Consider the following 21,399-nt stretch of genomic DNA (forward strand, 5'->3'; position numbering starts at 1 on the left):
CTGTAATATAAAAGAGCTCCAAATGTAATAATACCTCTACTGTCTTTCTCCCGTCTATTTATTTTGTCAATTGCAAAATAACAAACAAGTGTTTAAAGGGACTGCAATTTTGTTTTGCAGTTTAATTCAGTATAACAGAAACTTTGCTATGAGCTTGTAATTTTGTTCTTTGGAGCCTCCAACCTGAAATTTGTAACAGGGCTCTTCACATTTAGAGCCATTGATATACCTATGACTTCTCTGCTTTACTATCTGATATCCCACATTAGGAATCTTGAAATGTCATAAACACACATCCCTACAGCCCTCAGGACAGAAAATAAGTCAGAATTTCACAAAGCTTTGTTTTCTCCCATTTTGGAAATCCTCACATTCATATTAAGCTGCTGCCACCTAGAGGTCACTTTATGTTTATTACAAATGTGTTTCTGCAATGTTCAAATAAAAATTGTGGATCGGGATTAAATCGATTCCTTCTTTCTCTATGAAAAGGAATATTGTAGAAAATCACATTTTTGCAAATGCCACGATTTAAAATCTTTTCTTCCTGAAAATAAGGACATATTTGTAAATACATCAACTTAGGTAGGTGTTCCTCAACCAAAACTACCAAAGAGAGTAGATTTCATATTCCAGTGCAACTCACCCCCTCCTTGTAAACAGAATCTAAAGCATAAACCCTCACCAAAACAGAGTTTAATATTCATGCAGGTTTGTATGAGAAAAGTCATTAACAGAGCTCTAATATTTAGAAGCAAGGCATGAAGCTGGTAGGCTGGAACTAGCAAATCTCACGTTAAAATGTTCCCTCAGGTGAGAAATGGGCAGATGTTTCCCAGTTTCAAACCTGGGAAGAGAATGGTAAAATACCCATTGATTCAAAAAGAATAGAAGAGAAAGATTAAAAACCAGATCTATTATCTACCTACCTACCTACCTACCTACCTTCTTCGTTAGGGAGTTTTTTTTTGTTCGTATACAATTGTCTTGTCCACAATAGAGCAACTTATCTAGGCATGTTGTGTCTGTGAGTTTCTAGGGTAAGTAGGTTCTTGAATATAGGATTAAGTGTCTAGACAATCTAAATTTACAGTGTCCAGTGAAATGAATAAATTTACAGAGAGTGAAATGAATCACTACATGAGGAGTACCATCTGCACTACCAAAACCCAGAAGATCACTGCAAAGCAACAAAATTAACAGTTTTGTATTATCTTTATATTTCAAAATAAATGTACTCATTAAAATTCTTTGGTAATCAATTCAATTTTTAAAAAATATATCTGTTAATCAGAACTCAGAAAGACTTATCTCTTGAATGTTTGTGTTCAATCCTGGTTATTATTGAGTTCTGACATGGAGCACCCCATACACTTTGCAGCTGTTGATCTCTGCCCAAATCATAAGTTTAGACTTAGCCAACAAAAAACTGATGACCCTTAAACCTGTGCAAATATTTGTGTATGTATGCACACTAGGCCTTTGCCCTGTTTGAATGAACTTATTGATGTATTGCCATTCTTTATTAATATATTTCATTGAGGACTAGTTTTTCCTCTATCTTCTGCTCACCAGAACACCTTCTGAGGCAGACTGAACTGACCCAAACTCACTTAGCAAGTTTCAATAGCTAAGGAAGGAAAACCTGTGTTCACCCATTCCCACTATTTAGCAAGCATACTGTTCAGGACTATAGATAGATAGGGTGCAGGATGGGCACTGGTGAACACCACCTATCTCCTCTTCTATGAGTGAGGGTCCATTCTGGCACTAAAGAGGAACCTTCAGATGTTATCCAACAAAGGACAATTGAAGCTTGATTGGTGTGCCTGGAATTATATTCCAAAAATTAGGTAGAACCAGGACAAAGTACAAGGTATGCATGAAAATTAAATTTGTTGACAGATACATTGGAATTCAGAGGCATGTATTTTAAAAAGTTACACATTTAAATGTAAATATATTTCTTTTTTAAAATATATGGATCTGAATTATGAAGACATTCAAAGATGATTGCATATGAATGGTGATAAAGCTAAATATTTTACCCTTTACCCTGTCAACTCTGGAACTTCCTTCCTTCCTTCCTTCCTTCCTTCCTTCCTTCCTTCCTTCCTTCCTTCCCTCCCTCCCTCCCTCCCTCCCTCCCTCCCCCCGCCCTCCTTCCCTCCCTGAACAAACGTAACCCTACTGGCAAAACATATTCTAATTCAAACAATTGAGCCTATTTTTATGGATCTGGAGCCATCTTTGAACCGATGTTGGCAATATTCAATGAAACAAAGCCAAAGGGAGACACTGAACGAATAACTTATAATGCACTGCAGCAACCGACAACACCATAAAAGAGGAAACTGTCTAAACCACAAAATGGACACCCATGTAATTTTATTAAAAACTGCCTGACCATTCAACCCACTACAGCAGAATTAACATAAGCTATGAAATAATAACAGGACCATACATTTAAAAAAAACTCATAAACCATACAGCATCACTGTAGCACACAAACCAATTAAAGCCCTACAAAATATATTAAGTAAGCCAAAATGCCCAGCAGCCCAAGAAGAAAAAATTAGTCTTCTTTACAACACAGGTCCTGGGCCACGGACCACTACCAAGCCGCAATCCATTCAGAACTGGGCCACAGCAGCAGTGGGAAAATATACATGTATGTGCAGATCCACTTTCATACATAGGCGGGTGAGCACTCACATGCACTTGGCCACCACTTGTGGGGAACCATCCCTTCTCCCCCTCCCTCCATTGAAACAGTTGGAGATTGCTGCTCTACAACATACAACCACTCTGCATGGATAGATAGCAGGGGTGAAATCTAAAAAATTTCCCTACCAATTCTATGGGCATGACTTAATTGGTGGGTGTGGTTTGGTGGTCAGGTGACCGGGTGGGCGTGGCCAATAACAATAAATAATAAAAATAATAAACAAAGTACACAAAACAATAAGAGGTACCAAAAACCAACTTTCATACTTTACACACACACAACACAACACAACACAACTGACTCATACACAATGTAAAAACAGCTGCACTTCATCCAAAATGGCCCCTGTAACAAGCAGGAACCTCACACAGCAACAAAAAGCTCAAAAACCAACTTTCACATTTTACACACACACAACACAACACAATACAACTAACTCACACACACACACAAAATGTCACATGCAGCTTTGTGAGGTTTGCTGTGTTTGTGTAGTTAGAGTGACACACTACAGAAACACACCAAATCTCAGAAAGCTGTACAAATATTTTATTTTATTTTATTTTATTTTATTTTATTTTATTTATATTTTTAGATAAAAGCTTCTAAATTTAAAACTTCCTTAACTTTAAATTGTTATGTCTAAAACAAAAATAAAACTCCTTTTAAAACCACAATTAACTATTTTCTTAAAGTTCCCCGCCCCCCAGTTACTTACCCAATTGAAGGGACAAGGCAGGCAGATTGAGTTGCTAGCTGATTCAATTGATTGCAGCAGCTGAAGCAAGGCGAGCCCAAAAGAAGCAGAAAGTTGCCAAGTAGGCAAGTGGGGACCAGGTGTTTGGATGGGCATGGGCGGGGGGGGGGGGAAGGGATTTTTGCTACTGGCTCTCTGAACCAGCTGTCACCAACTGGTGGTCTGTGGACCACTGGTGGTCCGTGAGAAATTTTTGGTGGTCCGCAGAAAAAATTATTTGCATTTTTTAATATTGCACTAAATCAGGGGTCCTCAAACTACGGCCCCTGAACCAGATACGTGCAATGAACATTTGTGTTGCTGCAGTGTCACCCCCTCTGGAGTCTTTTTGTGTGGGTTGGAGGGGGAAAGAAATTCGACTTGGGGTCTGCTTCAGCATCCTGGTGTGGGGCTTTGGGCGAAAGCTGGAGGGAAGCGCCACTGGTTGCAAGGAGCCGGAAGGCCTCATTCCAGTGGGACTGCATCATGGCCTGGAACTGGCTGACCATCTCAGCCCCCTGAGCCTCCAGGCGCCTGTACCTGGCCTTGCACTCCCATGGGTCTTCCCTCTGCTTGGTCGTAGTCCTCAGTGAGGTGATTCAGCTGAGTCTCCTCAGTCAGATCCAATTTGAACTGAGCTAGCTGTTTTGCCAACTCTTCTTGTGGTGGCAGCTTAGCTCCAACAACTGCTTCCTGTTGGGGTCCTAAGGAGCCCAGGTGGGCAGGCGAGGAGATGCTGGGCGGGGAGGAGTGAGTAGAGGCTGGCGAGACACCCTCAACATGAGTAACATCGAGTTGGCCACACCCACCCAGTCACGTAACTACTTAGCCACGCCCGCCCGCCCGGTCATTAGGCAGATCATATTACTGGTCCATGGGATTTAAAATTATGAATTTAGTGGTCCTGAGATCCGAAAGGTTGGAGACCCCTGCTCTTAACTACCCGCCCCATCACTACTGGATCGTCTGATTCGGTCCGAACCGGGAGCATTTCACCCCTGATAGATAGGCAAAACACTAGGAGAGCACTTCCATAAACATCAGTGAGAAAGCAGAAGACATGATGAAAACTCCTTCATTTTGTAGCACATAATTTTACTCTACCATAGTTTTGACTGGGAAACTGTGAGCATTCTAGACCAAACTAAATCCAAAAAACACTAGGGAATTCCTGGAAGCTTGGCACTCAGATAAAACAGCCATCCATAGATATATAGAGATAAACCACATTTAAACACCATTCAAGAGAGATAACAAAAAACCAAGAAGGAAACACAAAGACCAGAACACATACTATTGAGCAGCCAACACAGGGATTAGTATCAGACAAAGAAGCAGAAAACTATACCCTAAGCAAGGAGCTACCAAGGAGAAAACCATACCCCATTGACATTGGCAAAGCACACTAATTTATACAAACAGGGAGCAAACCCTACACTCACTAGCACTGATGATGTTACCTAATTGGGCAATGAAATGTGTGCAAGCAAACAACCAAGGTCAGAGAACACCAAGGACTCCATAGAATAATACTCCCGACTGATATGTAAAATAACTAAAACTTTGAACTGCTTCTGTTCAATCAGCATTAGAAAAATCTCTGGAAAGTTTTAAATTACCTCATAACCTCAAAAGCACGGTATTACTTAACAATAAAAAATTGTAACTTGCTGCTGTAGATCAATGCAATATCTCATTAGAAAGAATATTACTCTGTAGCATTTATGAGTTGCTATTTATTAATATGGCTTCACTGCTTTAACTATAGTGAGTTGGGCCATAAATTATAATAGTATTATATACTTATGAGTATTATTGCTGGCCTGCATATTTATTGTCCAATTTGGTTTGATCTGGAGCTGTTTCTTTCAAGCTCCTTAGATACCATGCTAAGCCTAAACAAGGGATATGTGGATTCATCATCGTTTAGGATTTTTGTCCCATGTCTCCCTAGACCAGTGTCAGCAAACCTATGGCATGTGTGCCAGAAGTGGCACGCAAAACCATCCCACGAAGAATGCGCGGCCTCACTGCCTCCTATTCTGCATTCCTGTGATCACACATGCGCCGTTCAGCGGGCCGTCACACGTGCAGGAGGGGCGGAACCCGGAAGAGCGGTGTTCCATCACGCATGCACAGGCCAGCACCTGACCTTCCCAGTTGATGCATGCGTGATGGCCAGCTGTTCGTTGGGCGTGCTTCCATGCTGGTATCCGGGTGTTCGGGTGCTGGCTCGTGCATGCGTGATGGACCGCTGCTCTTCCAGTTATCGGTGCTCCCACATGCGCGAAGGACAGCAGGGCCGCACATACCTCGTGGGATGGTTTCACGTGCCACTTCCGGTACACAGGCCGGCACGCGGGGATGTCAAAGGTTTGCCATCACTGTCCTAGACCTTCTGCTTTTCTGATGTCAGAGCAAAAAGAGAGCCGAGAGGAGAAGAATACCTTCCTATATGGAAGAAAACCTCTCCCAGCCATGGAACTGCTATACACAATTAATTCCTCATCCCTTTGCTTGCGATGGGAGGGGGGAAGGTGATGAAAGCCAACTAGCAAGACAATTCTTCTGTTCTGCCCTGCTAGTTCTCCCCTTTTGTTTCACGCGGTTCCCAGTGGGAGGATTATTCCGTTAAGGCTCTTGGATTTTCAAAGAACAGTCAGTAATAAAGCACAGAGATTTTTCAAATACCAGTCGAAGCAAGTGTATGAAAGACATTGGTCTCTTTTTGATACTTTAAAAGAGTTGCGTTATAGAACCAGGGTCATGTTCAGATCTTCAGATCTATGCAATATCCATCTTAATACTTCAGCTCTTCTGCAATCTTCAGAGGAAATGCAATCAGATAGGCTAGGAACTTTTACCACCTGGACTAGTGCACCTACCAAAAAAAAAAAAAAAAAAAAAAAACCGGAACAAGTTTCTAATTCAAACAACCTGATCTAAGTTTATTTTCATTTCATCCACATCAGTGGGGAGGAGTACTGGGTTTTTCAACTTTAAGCCCAGTTAAAATAATTCAGTTGTGCAGAGAATTTGACTCAGTGAGGGCTGGATTTAATTGCATTAAGCAGGCTGGCGAGAAGCTGCCAGGGTTAGCAGAGTGCTTAGGGAGGAGAAGAGAAGAGTAGATGGATTCATTCACTGCAGGGAAAGTTATCTATCTTGAACAAAAAAGAATGTATTACTTTTCAAGCCCTGCTTTAGACATCAGGGGAAGAGAAACTGAAGCTCAATAAAAAAGCATCTAACTTGCACATGAAAGGTCTTAGGTTAAGTCCCCAATGTCTCTAGAAAGATTTCTAGAGGTAACTGTTTCCAACATGGGATTAACCATTGCTTGTGCTACCATATCTGGCAGCAAAATTTCAGGTGACCACTAGATGGCGGAAGAGTCTCTAAATATGTTTTGCTGCCATCTACTGTTTGGATCTGATGTCCCTAATACTGGCACCATGATTAGCAGCCTTTAATAACTTTATCCTCTATGGACTGGTTGAATTAATGAATTTCTCTTTTGAAGTGATCTAAATGCAGTGGTGAAATCCAAATTTTTTTACTACTGGTTTTTACTACTGGCTTGGTGGCCATGGTGTGGCTTGGTGGGCATGGCAGAGGAAGGGTACTGCAAAATCTCCATTCTCACCCTACTCCAGGGGAAGGATACTGCAAAATCCCCATTTCCACCTCACTCTGGAGCCAGCCAGAGGTGGTATTTGCTGATTCTCCGAACTACTCAAAATTTCCACTACTAGTTCTCTAGAACCTGTCAGATCCTGCTGGATTTCACCCCTGTCTAAATGGGTGGTCTTCTTGTCATAGCAAATCTTATAGCTTAGCTATGGGCTGTGTAAGAAAGAGTTTGCTCTCATTTGATCTGAATTGCCCACTATTCAACTAGACTGATTCATTCCCTAGCACTAATTTTATGAGAGTGGAAGGAAGAACCTTTTACTAACCACTATCTCTACACCAGACTTCTTCTTTTTTTTCACAGTGGCTCACTAAAAAGACTAATGATAGGATTTTGAGACCAGAGATAACCTGAATTGTGAACAGGAGTCCAGAATTTTCTGGAGAACTTATTCTTTGTTCACCAGCTATCTCTGTTGCCAGCACATATTTCCAATATAACTGACTCACCAGCCTATGACTAAAAATATTCAAAGCTAATCATCTTATGCTAAGAACCAAGGAGAAATATGAGCAATAAAGAGAATTGTACAAAATGTATAAAACGTTCTAAGAACATCATAGTTGTTTTGTTTTTTTTTAAAGATAAACTATGAGAGATTCCTGGTGTCCTCTGAGTTTGGTTGTTTTCTTGCAGATGTTTCATTACCCAAACTAAGTAACTTCTTCAGTGCTACCCGAAAGTGAACTATGTTCTTTAAAAAGCAGAAAGAGAAATGTCTTTTTTCCTTTTAGAAAAACAGCCCTATGCAAAGTGATTCTCAAGTACAAAGGAGTGTCTTAGCTGTAAAACAAAAACATCGCCATGCAAGAAAAGGAGAGGATTTATGAAATTATGAAAAGACTGAGGAAGCTCATTTGGCTGTAAAACAGAGGAGAAGGAACTGAAATAGAGGACATGAATAGATAGGATGAGAAAAGAAGTAATCACGAAGAGAATAAAAATTGAAATGATATGGGGTCAGTTTATCATGTTGACACCTGAATCAAATTATGGAAAAGAAAGGTCTGCTGTTCTGAAATCAGACAATAAAAGAATGCAGGAAATCACTAATGATATTAACATCTTCTTTGATGGGAACATTCAACCCTTGTTGAGCCTGCTGAAAAGAGCAGCCACCTTCTTTCAGAAAGTTAGTATCAATTTGGGTCTCTTGTGTCCATGTTCAGCTTCATGCAATTTGTTTTAAAGACAAGAGAGATTATGGGGCAAATGAAAGTTACATTACTACGAGTAGGAGCTGATTGCCACAGTTTTACTTGTCTTAGAAAGGAAGGACACCTATCAATCCAAGATAGATAGAAGGAATTAAGGGGTGAGAAGAATAGAGAGAAAGTACAGGTAGCCTTCAACTTATGACCACAATCGAGCCCAAAATGTCTGTTGCTCAGCGAGACAGTCGTTAAATGAGTTTTGCCCCATTTTATGATCTTTCTTGTCACGGTTGTTAAGTGAATCACTGCAGTTGTTAAGTTAGTAACATGGTTGTTAAGTGAATCTGGCTTCCCCATTGACTTTGCTTGTCAGAAGGTCACCAAAGGAGATCACATGACCCCGGGACACTGCAACCATCATAAATATGAGTCAGTTGCAAGCATTCAAATTTTGATCACATGATGCTGCAACCATCATAAATACGAACCAGTTGCTAAGCATCCAAATGTTGGTCATATGTGAAAAATGGTCATAAGTCACTTTTTTCAGCGCCGTTGCAGCTTTGAAGCGTCACTAAATGAACTGTTGTAAGTTGAGGACTACCTGTATAGCCTTCACTTTCAGTGGAATCTTATATCAGCTTTCCCAATTTGAGGTTTGAAAAGAAATACGAAGTGGAACCTAGATATTGCTAAAATAACTTAACTTTGTTTTTATAACATAAATAACACTAAGTGCTACACTGACATTTCTTTCAATATGATATTGATTGGAGAACCATTTGAAGAAAAGGTTCTTTTTTTTTAAAAAAACACTATTTTTTTCATGCAGCTTTTACTCCCAACCTGCTAGTTTTTGAAATCAGAGCATAGGAGCTAATTTTTACAACCTTTTTGCTACAGTTCTTAAGCAAATCACTGCAGTTCTTAAATGAATTATGTGATTATTAAGCAAATCCAGCTTCCCCCATTGGTTTTGTTTGTTGAAACTGGCTGGGAAGGCCTCAAATGGCAATCACATTCTGTGACCTTATTTATTATTATTATTATTATTTATTCGATTTTTATACCGCCCTTCTCCCGAAGGACTCAGGGCGGTGTACAGCCAAGGTAAAACAAACAGTGCAATATACAATTAAAATACGAATTTAAAAACTTATTACATAATTGGCCTAAAAACTTTGAAACATATAAAACTAAAAACCCATTAAAAATTAATAATAAAAATTTAAAACCAATAAAATTTAAGCCAGCCCCGCGCGAATAAATAAATGTGTTTTCAATTCGCGGCGGAAGGTCCGAAGGTCAGGTATTTGGCATAAATCCGGGGGAAGTTCGTTCCAGAGGGTAGGAGCCCCCACAGAGAAGGATCTTCCCCTGGGGGCCACCAGCCGACATTGCTTGGCGGACAGCACCCTGAGAAGTCCCTCTCTGTGTGAGCGTACGGGTCGGTGGGAGGCATGAGGTAACAGCAGGCGGTCCCGTAAGTACCCAGGCCCTAAGCCATGAACAAGCCATTTCCTTGTTCTATATGGTGTGAGAGTTGTAAAAAAAGGGTTATTTGACAATTAAAAATAAATCCAGAATTGACAAGAAGCAAATTAGGAGTATTGTGTAGATTGAGAGGTGTGGCTCTGTAAAATAAAAGACAGAGTCTAGGTTTGTCTTGATAAGCAAAAAAATGTGTCTATTCAGCTGAACAAAAGCTAGTCCCCACCAAAAAATGAAGAACATAGTGTGAGGCAGATTTTTTTTTAAAGTTTTTTATTTTTATTTGTGTATAAGAGGCAGATATTTATATACTTCTTTGCTTTCACTTAGTTAGATAAGAGGAAGTTGGCACACAACAGATAAAATATAGAAATATAGAAATTATAAAAATAGTCAATCACACCTTCTGCGGTTCTGGTCACATGCCTAAACCATAAGCTAGTGGTTTTCTTAGGAACTTTCAATGGCCTCGAAGGCCTGCTGAGGCCTGAACTTTAGCCTTGCCTTCTCAACATATGAGCAATTATCAGACTCCAGTTCAACAGGAAGAGTAAAGATTCATCAACTCTTTACTCCAAGACCACCTATCTGGAATTCCAATGACTCACTACCCTTTAGGATAATGTTCCGCCCTCTTTACTGTCACAGAAGCTGTAAGATAAGATTCGAGAGCTTCAGACAATATATTTAACATGCATTCTATGTTTAAGGCAGTCTAGCACAGCTGCTCCAACACATGGGCTTCATACTAGTCCCAAATGCCTGTGACTATTAGCAAAAATTAAACCTCAAGCTGCCTGAGAGGAGGACAGTGCTGAGACAAATCTTTCATTAGAGCAACCTATTAACTGGCTTAAGGAAACATCATTAGCAGCGTACTTGGCAACTGACTCATTTGTGATAGACATCCCATTAGCCAAACCAGTGATTACTACTTTATGCCAAGCATAAGACAGGTTTGCAAGAATTAAAAATGATAAATGATACAGAGAAAGGTTCCAAGCTACCAACAACTGAATTTCCTGTATCTGCAACCAGGCCAAAGCGATGAAAAAGATAAACCCTGAGTTCAAAATCAACTTCAGGCAGGATATACAAGATCACCATTGGTCAGCTGCAGAAGGCCACCTTACTGGGATCTGCTCGCATAATTTGCTGAAACATCATGCAGTCCTAAACGCTTGGGAAGTGTTCGACTAGTGATCTGTGATACGAAATCCAGCATAGTTATCTCGTTTGCTGTGTATACTGTCATTTTGTGTAAATAAAATAATAATAACAACAATAATAATGATGATGATGTTGATGATGATGTCACAACACAGTCACTCAGATAGTCCACTGGAACTTGTGTCACAACTACCATCTGCCTGTAGCAAAGAACTGGTGGGATCATAAGCCTGAAAAAGTGATTGAAAATGAGCATGCAAAACTACTGTGGGATTTCCGAATACAGACTGATAAAGTTTTGGAACACAATACCCCAGATATCACAATTGTGAAAAAGAAAAAGGTGTGGATAGTCGACATCGCTATACCTGATTACAACAGAATCAATGAGAAACAACTTGAAAAAGTCACCAGATATCAAGATTTGAGAATCGAAATTGCAGAGACTTTGGCATAAACCAGTGCAGGTGGTTCCAGTGGTACTCAGCACACTGGGAGCTGTGCCTAAAGACCTAGGCAAGCACTTAAAGACCTAGGCAAGCACTTGGCGCTGACAAGATCACCATTGGTCAGCTGCAGAAGGCCACCTTACTGGGATCTGCTCGCATAATTTGCTGAAACATCATGCAGTCCTAAACGCTTGGGAAGTGTTCGACTAGTGATCTGTGATACGAAATCCAGCATAGTTATCTCGTTTGCTGTGTATACTGTCATTTTGTGTAAATAAAATAATAATAATAATAATAATAATAATAATAATAATAATAATAATAATAATAATAATAATAATAATAATAATAATGATGATGCTGCAAAGAGTAGTAGAAAGGAGATTTTTAAGAAACATGTTGTAACCAGGGGTGGGTTCTACTTACCTTTACTACCAGTTCGTATCGTGCATCTTCTGCACATGCGCAGATCACTTTTGATGACGTTCGGGTCAGTGGGCGGAGCCTCTCAGTGGTTTTGCTACCGGTTCTATAGAACTGCTCCAAACCGGGGGCAACCCACCACTGGTTGTAACAATAATATTAAGACTAATAATATGGAGAAAGAGAAAGATTTTGATCTCCAAAGCAGAGTAAGGCGGTGGACCTATTATGTAACAGTGGTAACACAGATATTCCAATTTCAAAACTCTTAAGAGCGCTTTGCTTTAAATTTAAAAATGTAGCCTAAGATCAAAAACGTAGATTCAAATACAAAATGGAGCTAACCAAAGCTCAGAATATTTTCAGAGTGGCCAGAACAGTTTCAGAATGCTTCTGGTATGTCAGAGACATCTCTTTCAAACACAAAGCAATCCTGTTTTGAAGTCTAAACGTTTCAGATTCAAAAAAACGTTGCCTGCTCTACTGACCATTATATCCGTAAAGAAGGATAATCATGCTGCCTGAAGTCTGCCTGAATTCTTTCCATTGGCCATCGGCGCAAGATATGCAGCAGTCTGAAGCACCTGAGCCCTCAGCTCAGGGAGAGATATTGAGGCAAAACCGTAGTTTCTTGTACTCTTCATCCACTTTTCTCCAGCTAAGGTGGAAAATATGATCGTGCCCTATGTACTTTGCATAACTCATCTGTTGCCTGATGTGTATGATTTTGGCAATATATTAATATAATTTGTGTCCCCTTTTTTTTTTACTAGAGCAAAAAGGCATTCAAGGCAGGCAGCTAGCATTGCTGGGGAAGATTGTAATAACAGAGTCATTACAAAGAGAATGGGAGAAAGGAAGGACAGTGACCTTGAGCTTAAAGTGCAGGAGAATACCAGTCAAATGCCTTACAGTAGATACATACCATAAAAGGTAAAGGTAAAAGTTCCCCTCGCACATATGTGCTAGTCATTCCTGACTCTAGGGGGCAGTGCTCATCTCCGTTTCAAAGCTGAAGAGCTGGCGCAGTCCGAAGACGTCTCCGTGGTCTTGTGGCCAGCATGACTAAATGCCAAAGGCATATGGAACGCTGTTACTTTCCCACCAAAGGTGATCTCTATTTTTCTACTTGCATTTTTTACATGCTTTTGAACTGCTAGGTTGGTGGAAGCTGGGACAAGTAATGGGAGCTCACCCTGTGATTTGAACAGTTGAACTGCCGACCTTTCAATCGACAAGCTCAGGATCTTAGCCACTGAGCCACCACGTCCCTACACATACCATAATACGACTTTTTTCTGCTACAACATACAGTCTCCAGATTCACCCCACCCTCCGCTTTTCTACCAGAAATAATAGGTAGTTTTTGAATTAGGACAAGAGTTGAGCCCAAAATTTCCATTGCTAACTGAGGCAGTTGTTAAATGAGTTTTGCCCCATTTTATGACGTTTCTGCCAATATTCATTAAGCACATCATTGCAGTTATTAAATGAATCATGCAGTTTTTTTAAGTGAATCTGACTTCCCTCATTGACTTTGCTTGTCAAAAGCTGGCTAGGAAGATTACAAAAAGTAACCCCATGTGACTCCAGACGGTGCAACTGTCATAATTATATGCCAGTTGCCAAGTACCTGAATTTTGATCACATGATCATGGAGATGCTGGAAAAGTCATAAGTGTGACTGTTTTTTTCCAATGCAGATGTAACTCTAAGCAGTCACTAATCAAATGGTTGTAAGTCAAAGCTGTAAGTCATACATACCTGTATGTTTTCATCTGAAAACTACTTGAACAAAAGAAATCATTAAAGCATAGACAACTGGCAAGGCCTCCACTTCTAATGTGATTATAGAAGATGGCTGCTCCGGAATGCCCTGGAATAATAAACTCCACCTCCTTCAATCTCTTCAACAGCCCAATTAATACCATTTCATTAATTCCCAGTGCATTGTAATGCACTGGGCCATTAATTGTAACAATGTCAGCATGCTCGTGCTATGATATTTACCCTGATTAGTAATACAGACTGCTATTTAACACCAGCTTTCACAGGTGATAATTTATACCTGGGCTTTATAATCAATCAGAAGAGATTCTACTGCTGAAGCAGCAGGATCAAGATCCAGATGTTAAATAGATGTATTCAAATGCTGGAACAAAAAAGTGCTTTCACAAGGGAACAAGCTTAACCCCCTCCCCTCTAGGGATATCAAAGAAGAACTGTATGATTTCTGTAGGAGTAAATCTGCAAGAATTTTCGAAATGAATTTTATTTTATGCCAGAGGCAAGAGTATTGAAGAGAGTCTACTAATATTGTCTCCATTGATTAAAAATCCCCAAATTATGGAAAGTTCACTTGGGTTTTAAAAGTTCTCTTTCTGGAAATTGCAAAATAATTTTAATTACGGGTTATTAATGCAAGTCAGCTAAAATGTGACTTGAAAGCAGATTAATTGGCCACATCTGAGAACCCATATACATTACTATTTGCAAAAGCCCGAACATGAAAATGGAAGCTTCCACACACCTTTTTATGGAGCATGAAATAATATTTAAATTCTTAAAAGGAGAGTTTAAACCCTTAAAATGATGCACACTTCTAGTGTTTGTTGTGGTATACCAGAATTCAGATGAAAGTGAAGTTAGGAGAACAATCCAGATCAAACTATCATGCTATGCAGTAGGAAGCCCACCCCTCCCCAAGCCTCTGCATGCACCCTGCACTTACCTGCATCCAAGATGGGCTGCGTGGGGACTCTTGGGAGTGGAGCAGTGGTGGGATTCAAGTAATTTAACAACCGGTTCTCTGCCCTAACGACCTAAACAACCAGTTTACCAAACTGCTCAGAAAGTTAACAATCGGTTCTCCTGAAGTGGTGCGAACTGGCTGAATCCCACCACTAGAGGGGAGGGGTGGGTGGGGCCAGCCAGGAGTGAGATTTCGGGGTTCTCCAAACTGCATAGAATCTTAGCTAGAGGTTCTACCGAACCCCTGTGAACTCCCAGTACCCTCCCTTGGTGCTATGTACTTGCATAACATTTGGATCCAAGGAAAAGTTCTGAAAGCCAAGATTGAAAGTTAGAATCATGCAATCAAGGATCTCTGCTTTTGTACATACATCAATATCACAAATATGCAAGATGAAGTTTTGATTAGCCCCAGTTGCCACCTTGACATTTTAAACAGGATTTTTTGCTTGCAGATGTCCAAAAACGGTTCTCTGAGGGAGGGAATTTCTCCACCTGCTCAGATTTTCTTTAACAGTAACATGGTGCATTCTGCCAAAACTCTCTTAGCATTACATCATTGTCAAAAAAGACATAGCATATTTTATGGTGGAAGCTGTTAATATTCTTGCATTATTTTCATAATCTTTTCTAATAAGTACAATTGATTCATGCTCATAAACTGCTTTAAAACCTGTTCATTTGCATTTACATGCAAGTTTAGTCATTTATGTATTTAAAAGCTTCCTCATTATCTTCATGAACACTGTCTGAAGATGCTACTTTTACTGAATGGGTAACAGAACTGGTCCCTTGATGAAAATAAATATGCTTCATCAGTGAGGACACGAGTTCATTTTTCTACAGTACTAAGTACCAACAAATTATATGTTTTTAAAAATCTGTATCTAATAATTGTTGTAGCACAAAACAGTATGCTAGAAAAGCTAAGTGATTAATTAGTTTCTAATAAGTGATATTATGAGGCCTGACTTTGTATCTAGCTAGTAATTACGGGAACAACTGCTTGATATGTATCCTGTGATTATGCCCTTTTGGAATCTATACAAATTACTTCATAATTTCTTTTTAAGGAGTATATATACATATGTCTTTTCCCCTTTAAATTAGCAATATACTTCCCTGTGGTTTACTTAAGCAATGTTTCCTTAGCAACTTTAAGATATTGTGGATTTCAACTCCCAAAATTTCCCACCAATCATACTTGAAGATGTGTGATCTTAAAGTTGCCAAGGTTGAGAAATACTGACTTAAGGTGTTATTTGATTTGTGCATGGGCCATTTCTTCTTCATTTTGTTTGAACAGAATCACTGCAGAGATTTGGTCCCAGAAGAGTGATGTTAAATCCTACATGTCTAAGAACTGGAACTGAACACACTCAAAACCGTAGAAATGGTGATAGACTTTAGGAGAAACCCTTCCATACTTCCACCTCTCACAATACTAGACAACACAGTATCAACAGTAGAAACCTTCAAATTTCTAGGTTCTACCGTATCGCAAGATCTAAAATGGACAGTTAACATCAAAAACATCATCAAAAAAGGACAACAGAGAATGTTCTTTCTGCGCCAACTCAGAAAGCTCAAACTGCCCAAGGAGCTGCTGATCTAGTACTACAGAGGAATTATTGAGTCTGTCATTTGCACCTCTATAACTGTCTGGTTTGGTTCTGCAACCCAACAAGACAGACACAGACTTCAGAGGATAATTAGAACTGCAGAAAAAGTAATTGCTACCAACCTGCCTTCCATTGAGGACCTGTATACTGCATGAATCAAGAAGAGGGCCGTGAAAATATTTACAGATCCCTCACATCCAGAACATAAACTGTTTCAACTCCTACCCTCAAAATGATGCTATAGAGCACTGCACACCAGAACAACTAGACACAAGAACAGTTTTTTTTCCGAAGGCCATCACTCTGCTAAACAAATAATTCTCTCAACACTGTCAAACTATTTACAAAATCTGCACTACTATTAATCTTCTCATCGATCCCATCACCCATCTCCTCCCACTTATGACTATATGACTGTAACTTTGTTGCTGGTAATCCTTATGATTTATATTGATATTGATTGTTCCTGATTGCTTATTTGTACCCTATGATTATCATTAAGTGTTGTATCATCGTGTTAAATTTGTACCCTATGACCAGCATTAGTGTAGTAAATGTTGTACCTTGATGAGGTATCTTTTATGTACACTGAGAGCAAATGCACCAAGACAAATTTCTTGTGTGTCCAATCACACTTGGCCAATAAAAATTCTATTCTATTCTATTCTATTCTATTCTATTCTATTCTATTCTATTCTATTCTATTCTATTCTATTCTGACTGTAACAGATGTAGGTCTTGGGTCTGAAGACTCCCTGACAGCCATCTAGCTAGTAGAAGCAACCTACAAAAGAGATCCATAAAACTACACTTTGGTTTTCTTATTCTCACTCAGCCTAGCTTACATAGTTGATAACGAGAGGACAGCTAGCCGAGTAAATGCTATGCTAATACCTTGGAAAGAATTGCATTAGATCAATATCAGGCATAGCTATACCATGATAGATAAACAGCATAGCAGCAGCTAGTTTGGCCACATATGGACATTATACAAAATTGGAAATCAGGGACATCTGTGAGAAAAAATATTTTCTAACAAACCACTGAAGCTTATAAGCCCTAGATGGGCAGAATGAGAATGAGTCTCTCCATCTGTACACTGTTGAATTCAACTGGCTGAATGGAGAATAAATTCTACACCGCGAAAGAGAAAACAGATTTTGCTCAGAACACCATACATCTCTGCAAAATGGTTGCTGTAATAACCAAACGGAAGTGGGGGTTTTTCTGGTCTTTATTTTTTTTTCCCCTTTATGGGCAAATAGATTTAACGTAAACCATAATAAAATATCAACAAATCAGAAAAATTTTAAGAAAAGATTAAAATGCTATAAAATCAGCACATAAAAAGAAGATGCCTGGCATATTACTTGCATGAATTAGTGTGAGCTGGCTGTAGCATACTGCTGGTTCAGTCGTTTATTGATTTTCTATTTTTTGATTGACATTTTATCTGGAGATGATAGATGATAGATGATAGATAGATAGATAGATAGATAGATAGATAGATAGATAGATAGATAGATATCAAAGAATAGAAAATCAATAAATGACTCTGAACCAGTAGTATGTTAGAGCCAGCTCACACTAATTCATGCAAGTGATTTGTTAAATTTTCTGGAATTTCATGGGTAGGTTAAGAGAAGAGCAGAACGGATCCTTTATGTTTACCATGCCAATCAATTGTTCTTGGGCAAGCAGCATGACATCAATTGAGTGTGGCAATCATGGAGTAGGCAGAGCCAGTTCTTAAACATTTACCAGCGTAACACTGGTCTCAGAGTGTCAACCCTTCAAATAGTATTGACCAAGAAACCAATATCAGGAACACTAATATTACTTTTATTATAAGATTACAGTAACAAGAATATTGCAAGTCTGAACGTTTTTCCCCTTCCCTGTTTTAGATTCCAGAGAATTAGGGAGGATTAATTCTGGTATGTTTTTTTCAAATTACATTTCTGGCTTGGGTTCAGATTTCATTTATCAGACTGTTGTCTAGGCTGTAGCTCTTCTTTTTTTGTCTCTCCCAGCTCATTACACAACTCTTGTTAAAAGTTCTTAAATGACACAAGTATAATATCTAAAAGATAAAGAGGAATTCATGGCATACATACATAAGGAGGAAACAACTCAGTTTGGATTTAGGTAGAAAAGAAGTCTTATATTCAGTAAAGATCCCTTCAGAAGAGGCTCTAAAACAGATTTTAGCTTATTAGTTGGTTCACCTGAGGAATCCTGGATTCCCAGAATTTAAGGCAAAGTTTACTTGGAATCAAACTGAGAGCCATTGCATATGAAGTTATCAGGTCATTGGGGCTCTAGGTTTCAAACATCAAAAAGGAGTTTAGTTGAGCTCCACTTCAAAAACACACATACACGTCAGCCATGTATGTGACTGCACTGCACCTAAATCATTTATTTATTTTTATTTATTTATTTATTTTGTCACAACAATATATGTAGGTATCATACAAAAAAGATTATATAGTATATAAACACATATATGAGTAAATATAAGGAGGTATAAGCATATATATATATATATATATATATATATATTTGTTTTCTGAGGTTTTCACGGGTGTTTGTATATAGGTCTTTGGTTGTTCGGGTTTTCTCCCGTGTAAAATTGGAAGTGTCTTGGCGACGTTTCGACGAAGTCTCATTCGTCATCTTCAGGCTTCAGCTTCGTGCTTCTGGGAGCAATGTGTGATCGCAGCTGTTTCTTCCTTTTAACTGCTAGTGGGGGTTTGAACTGATTGGGTGGGAGCTTGGCTGTGCTCTGATTGGATGGGGGTTTTTCTGTGCTCTGATTGGCTGGGGGTGTGTCCTGTGTTGGTGGGGGCTTGGTTGTGCTCAGTCTAGTCTGTGCTGCAGGGGGATTTGAGCTGGTGAGCTGCATAGCTGTTGTTTGGCTTTGTGGTCGTGCTACATCTTCATAGTGGGTGTCAGTCTGCTGCATGAATGGATTGGAGGGAATTGGATTGGAGGGAATGGATTGGAGACTTCGTCGAAACGTCGCCAAGACACTTCCAATTTTACACGGGAGAAAACCCGAACAACCAAAGACCTATATATATATGTTTTCAGAGGAATGGAGAACTCTTCTTGTAAAATATTTCTGGACACGTTCAATTGTATTGATGTCAGAGATGTGGTGAGGGTTCCAAACAGGCGAGCTATATTCTAGAATTGGTCTAGCAAATGTTTTATATGCTCTGGTTAGTAGTGTGGTGTTTTTGGAAAAGAAGCTACGCAAGATTAGGTTTACAACTCTTAGAGCTTTTTTTGCTATGTAGTTACAGTGGGCTTTGGCACTTAGATCATTTGACATGAAAACTCCAAGGTCTTTAACGGGGTGGGGGTCATCTGTAAGGTAATGTCCATCTAGTATGTACTTAGTGTTTGGGTTCTTTTTTCCTATATGTAAGACCGAGCATTTGCTGGTTGAAATTTGGAGCTGCCAATTTTTAGACCAAGTGGTCTAAAAGATCATCTTAATAGAACTAAAAAAAAATTAAGCAGCCAAACCTGGTTAATATACTATGTGGAAGACTAGCAGGAGACGGCAGGACTTTAAGCTAAACTGCAAAGTCAAGAAGAAGAAAGAAAGGCTTACCTGTCCATGCAGAAAGTAGCAATAAATCATTTCTATATTATTATCCAGAAAACTACATACAGTATATCCTGAAATAGATTTCACTACATTCAGATTTCATTTTTTTAACTTCATACTTTTCTTCTCACTGCATCCTCTCTCTGTGTCTCTCTTTCCATTCTTTCTTTTCATTGAAGTCAACAGTCCAAAACATTGAAACGGTACTTAATTTTTCTTGGTTAGTTTTGATGCCTTGAATAAATAGGTATGAACCCAACTGATTTGGGGAGTTTGGTTTCCAAAAATTGAGCCAGACTTTAGATGGACTCCAAGAAATTCCAGGTTTGTGGGGTGTGGGACAATTGCAGCCCCTGAAAAGAACTCCAGGCCATAATGACAAAAAAAGAAATGATCTCTCAATTCATTGGAGGAAAAGTACAGCTTTAACATCTTTTCACTGATCTGCAATTGCTTATTATAAAACAATAAATGGAGTTTGGGAAGGGAAAATAGCTGCCATAAAGTGGTCTCGTTCATGACCATGCCTAGTTCATTCTACCAAATCATCCTTCCAAATGAATGAGGGTGGTCCTCCTGGCAGGGAATCTGATCAGTCTTTCTATCCTGTGGCTCTCATAGAAATGAAATATAATTGAATTGGACAGTGGGGAGATTCAGAAGCTGCTTTTCCTACTGTATGGACAGCAGAAGGCACTCTAGCAATGAAACCTCTGAAGAACAGCTACAAAGAACTGTCTGGTAAGCAGGGGTGGGCTGCCAACAAGCTCCTCCTGCCTATCTCGTTAGACTGCCAAATTCTGGCAACCTAGTTTATCCTCAGGTTAAGGAGGGTTTTTTCCCCCTACTGTACACATTTTAGAATTTCTAAGAACATTTTTCAGCGTGACTCTTTTTGATGTGTTATGGGAGGTTGTGTTCCTTTAAAAAATTTTTTCCCCTAGCCATGTGCATGATGCAGTGCCTCAGCCACTGAGATGGAGCTTTCACTATAATGTCATAATGGTAGAGTGCAATTCTCAAGTTAAAAAAAAAAGAGAGAACAAATAAAGCCTTCAGGCACAAAAAAATGCTGTACACCCAGGTTGTAAGTTCGAGTTATGATCAGGGGTGAAATCCAGCAGGTTCTGACAGGTTCTGGAGAACCGGTAGCAGAAATTTTGAGTAGTTCAGAGAACCAGCAAATGCCACCTCTGGCGGTCCCCAGAGTAGGGTGGGAATGGAGATTTTGCAGTATCCTTCCCCTGGAGTGGGCTGGGATTGCAGATTTTGCAGTATCCTTCTCCTGCCATGCCCACCAAGCCACTCCACATCCACAAAACTATGCCCACAGAACCGATAGCAAAAAAAATTGGATTTCATCACTGGTTATGATGCCTTTTCTTGGCCATAATATGCCTTTAGTAGTAGGATAGGGTCATGTTTAAAGTCCTAGAGAAAACCGAGCTGGAAGATTATGGTGAAAAACATACTTGGCATTTGAAGGAATATTCTCTCATATTCAGTCACAGCTGGACACTGGTTGATAGGTTCAGCTGAGGTATCTCAAGCCTAGATTTACA

The sequence above is a fragment of the Ahaetulla prasina genome, chromosome 1 (genome assembly GCF_028640845.1).
Source record: "Ahaetulla prasina isolate Xishuangbanna chromosome 1, ASM2864084v1, whole genome shotgun sequence".
NCBI lineage: Eukaryota > Metazoa > Chordata > Lepidosauria > Squamata > Colubridae > Ahaetulla > Ahaetulla prasina.